This window comes from Sinocyclocheilus rhinocerous, unplaced genomic scaffold (assembly GCF_001515625.1).
Source record: "Sinocyclocheilus rhinocerous isolate Xijiao unplaced genomic scaffold, SAMN03320098_v1.1 scaffold484, whole genome shotgun sequence".
Classification (NCBI taxonomy): Eukaryota; Metazoa; Chordata; class Actinopteri; order Cypriniformes; family Cyprinidae; genus Sinocyclocheilus; species Sinocyclocheilus rhinocerous.
In genome coordinates, this window is record NW_015658063.1 from 1,002,687 (window position 1) to 1,007,655 (window position 4,969).

Genomic DNA, 4,969 nt, shown 5'->3' on the forward strand with positions numbered 1-4,969 from the left:
CTACACATTAATAAAATATTCAAAATAAAAAAATCTGAGTTTGACTGTGAAATTATTTATTTACTTATTTCACCATTGCAGGCTGTGTACCTAAATACAAGCCTAAATGATTAACAGTTTTGTTAACATACTCAACCCTTGAATATACTGACAAACAGATAAAATATTAAAAGGGATTTATACCACAGTTCCACGCACTTCAAATTTTATTGACAGAATGGTATTTCATCCGCACTTGGACGTTTAACTGTTTGTGCCGATTGCCTGTGTTTTGCGCGTCAAACCGTTTTAGTCTGTGCATTTCTGGTGTGGATATTTCAGAATTTTTTCTTTTTGCAAGTCACATCGATATACCGGTTGGTAAGTTCATGAGTGAGTCAAAGACTTCGCTCAAACAATTCGTTCAAATCACTGATTCATCATGAACAAGTGTGCCGCTCCCAGACCAGGAACCGTTTCTGCTTTGTTTTCGTTTGGAATTGTGTTTTGTTGGCGGAGCAAAAATACACAAAGTAACTGACAATATTACGTTTAAAATGTAAGTTACTCAATATTAACTTCTGGTTGATTGAATTGTAGTGAATATTAAACAAATATTCGCAAATAGTATAATAATAAATAATAAAATAATAAATATTAAACAAATAGTCGCTTTGGATAAAAGCGTCTGCTAAATGACTAAATCAAAAAAAAAAATTTAAAAAAATAAACAAAGCTTTACAAAGGAGCCCAGAGGCTTACCTCCCAAATGTAGGCTATCCTAGATTCATTACCTGAAGTTCATCAACATGGCCTACGTTGTAGCGGTAAACATTTGCCTTTATATGGAAATTACGTAATTGTAAAAAAAAAAAGTAGTTTCAATTCTTTTGAACCAGTTGTTTTATTTATTTATTTATTATTTTTTGGAGAAAATAAAAATGTAACATCACTATTGAACTGTTTTATGCAAATAACACACCATCGAGCTGTTGGTCTAAATATGCAAGACCACTGAATAAAAAATGTTAAGGGATGCATGCGCTTCTGTAGGAAATGTTCATATGAGTACAAAAAGGAAATGGAGTCAGTGGTGGTTGCTTGGTGACAACATTTTATATGCCGTTTATTTGTGCTACTCTCCCATTTGTGCGTCATACATTTCACAACCATAGACACACTCTTGCTAGGTGTTAATTTATAATCTAAAAATACATAGGAAATCCTCTTTGTAGGTGATTCTATTCACCATTACAGCTGTAATAACCCCTTTTATCTACTTGAGGCGGGTGGACAGCAGTCTTGAACTGACTTGCTAGGGCTTGTATTAAAGTAACATTAATGCTTGCCTTTTCAATGCTTTCTAGGTGGTATGAGGTAGAGATGAGAGCCACGCCGCAGGTATTTACAGAGCACACTTAGCCCGATAATGCACTCTATGGCCTGATGACCAACCAAAAGGGCTCTTGAAATGGTTGAACCCCCTGGCCTCAGAACCTCTTTGCTCTGTTATCAGAGCTGTAGGTCCCTGCATGCACCGTGCCCAGGGTGAGTCTGATGTAAGTAGGCAGACACACCACCCCCCAAATCTTCACAAGTCACTGAACGCTGCGAACTAATCACTTCTGACACTAGAATATAAGAGGCTGGGCGGCTGCCTGTAGTAGGACTTACTAATGGCAACACACACACGGGGGTTAAATCAGAAACCAAGTTCAAATCTCTGGAACAGCTTCAACAGAACCAGTGGAGGTACGTTCGGTGTCACATGCACATGTTGTGGAGGAACGCCAGAATCGATGTACATCTGAAGGTAAGCAAGATGCATGCAACTGCATGTGATTTCTATACAGAAGAATAAAAAGAAGTGATGTGTCTTTATTTGTAGTTTCTTTTCCTGATCTTGACAGGTCTGTGGAACTGAGAAATGAAACAAATGAGATTATATGCTTTTTAAGCATGCTATCATTTACAGTACACTTTTTTTAATTAGCCTGTAAAGTATAAAATGTTTTTATGTTGGTTAATCAATCAGGCAAAGCATTGAAGCTTGTTTTTTTTTTATATTATAATACTACCTGTCTTTAAAGATTTATTTCAGAATAAGATCATTTTCATCCATCCTGACTTCACGGCTCATTTAGGCTGCAATATGCGTGGTAAACTAACTGAAAAATATGAGCGTTCTTCATCTGTGTGTGATGAATTAGTCATTGTTTTGATTGTTTGCTTGTAGAAAAGTGTCATACTGGAGGCGCATGTTGTCATTCAAACAGAAAGACAATACGTTTATATTGCACCTCATTTTGTGACATGCGTGACAATTGTTGAAAAGATATTGCATGGATTTCTAGGGCACACTTCAGCTTGATGTATGAAATATAGCTTTGCAGAAAAGAAGCTTTTAGTACAAAAGCAGGCTTTTCTGAGTTCCTCAGCCATGTTGGAATGTATGCTCTCAGGCAACATCAACCTTCTTGTAGTGAGCATGCCCAAGCTTTTGTCCTTTTATCAAGATGTCTCAACATACGGTGCAAAAACCACAGAAGTGCCCTTTAGGGCAGGAAACCCAATAATAAGTACAGGCCTGAGGCCTTTTATGGGAGGCATTATTTTGCAACTGTTTTGTCTTTTTGCCTCAATATGGTCCAGGCTGAACCCAATCCTTGTGTTACTTCAAATGAATCATTCTATTTCAAGCTTTATGTTGTCAGCTGAAAAAGATTCAGTACTTTAAAAGAATTGTAACTTTTAACAGAACTTTAAAAATTAGACTGACCTTCATATGACCATCTTAAAAACCCTTTAAATGTTTCTTCCTTTAAAGAAAAATGAAGGTTGTTAATTTTTTGTCATGTTCTCAACACCAGAAGTAAACGTTCACACATTCAGCCATGATCTCTGTAATAATCTCTTTCTTTCTCAAGCTACTTGCTTGCTTATTTATTTTGAGTAATTTAGGTTGATATTCTGAACAATGTCAACAATACTAACATACGGTCATGTGTTTAGACTACCTAACAACATGATGTACTTGTGTTAACAAGACTGCTGTCATAATCTAAATAAAAATCTGAGATGCATTAGATAATGTTAGAGGGATAGTTCACTCAAAAATGAAAATTCTGTCGTCATTTACTCATCCTCAAATCATAACAAAACTTGCTGAACAAAAAAAAAAAAAAAGATATCTTGAAGAATGCTGATCAAAAGTGTGAACTTCTGTTGTATTTTTGGTCTATATGGGAAAACCAAAACTCTTTAGTTAGCCAACTTCCTTCAAAGTATTTTCTTTTATGTTCCACAGAAGATGACTATTCCTTAAGCATTATCTTAATATTACATTAAATCAAAATAATATGACCTGCGCAAATTGTAGTGCTCACTACCAATGTCTCAAAAAAGGAGATTACTGTTATTAAAACTATTGAAATATTAGTCAAAATTAAGTGGTTGTTTAAGAAATGATATGCTTAATTTATGTTTGTTTGTTTATTTTATGATGTTGTTCAGTTTTCTTCCATGTGTCTTTAAGCACAAATTCTGTTAAATGAAAGTATAGAATAAAGCAAAAAGCACACTTACTGTGATTCAATTGGTAATCAGCTCAACAGGAAATGATGCAAAAACCCCAGTGACTGACATAAATATTTAGTTAATCTAAGAAAATTATGAGAACAATTTGTCCATGAAGTAGTATAGTTTATTAGCCTAACTATATAGGCTGTTCATATGAAATTATGGTGAGGTACAGTCTGTATTTTGACTATATTCTAATTTTAAACATGGCTTATTCAATTACATTTTTAAATCTGTTTTAGAATTCAATTAATAAAACCACATATTTTCACATTACTTTCCACCTCTCACAGCATATTGATCTTTATCTAGTGTGACAGTGGGAGGGATAGGCGGGGTGAGTGTGAAAACAGGAAGCTCAATTTCAAGGTTCAACGCAAATTTGTGTAACCTTGCGTCTTTTCTAAATTGGGTAGTTCCCTGTTTTAAGAAATGTGTCCCTCCACAAGTCTAGTAATGAAATGTACAAATTTTACACACAAACTTTACCTCATTGTTGGTTTGAAATGAAACAGTATACAAAAAAGAAATGGAAAAAGTTGAAATTACTCTGTGAATTACCCAATTCTTCAGTCCCAGCAGTATTGTGAGTTAGGAGGGAGCAGGTCCATTTATGGCAGAGCACAGAGCATTCACTGGTCCCTCTTCTTGTTTTCATAGCGTTGTTCTGATACATTTCATTAGAATGACTCATGAGCTACAGTTGTGACTGGTTAGGAACGGCCTGGGCTATATTTGGATTCAGAGGCAGCCTGCTTTATTTTTCATTAGGGGGACTACACATAAACCCAACACCGTAATGTTTCCAAAGCACACTCTGTGCCTTTGGGATGTGCAGTTTGCTGCTTCTGAGGGATCCAATCAGAGGACAGAACGTCAGACAGAAAGATGATGGAAGAGGCTGGTAGAGAGAGATCATTTTTGAGTTCTGCCTTCCTTGGATTAGCAGTCTTGCCTCAGCATAGATCTATACAGTTGGGTGTGAATAACCACAGTAACTTCAAGCCTGTGAGACATCAAAAGTGATGAGTTCAGGTTTACATCATCAAGGACACAACAACCCAAGTCTGGTAGAAGGTTTCACAGATTTTACATTCACACATGTAAAATCCAGACAATGCTTTTCTTGCTTCTGTTTAAGTTTAACAAAGCAGCCAGGACTGTCAAAATTGTGAAAGCAGTGTTGGAAAGGAGCATCAGCAGGGTTGGAAACCTTCCTGTTTCGCTTGGTTGACTGAAGTTCATGTATCAAACGTGCCCAAAATAAATGCTCAGTTCTGCATTTTTCAGTTTTTCCATGCTTGATAGATTAAAGCACACAGTCTTTGTGTTGCTTCACTTCGTGTATATGCAGTGTGTGTGTGTGTGTGTGTGTGTGTGTGTGTTTATATATATATATATATATATATAT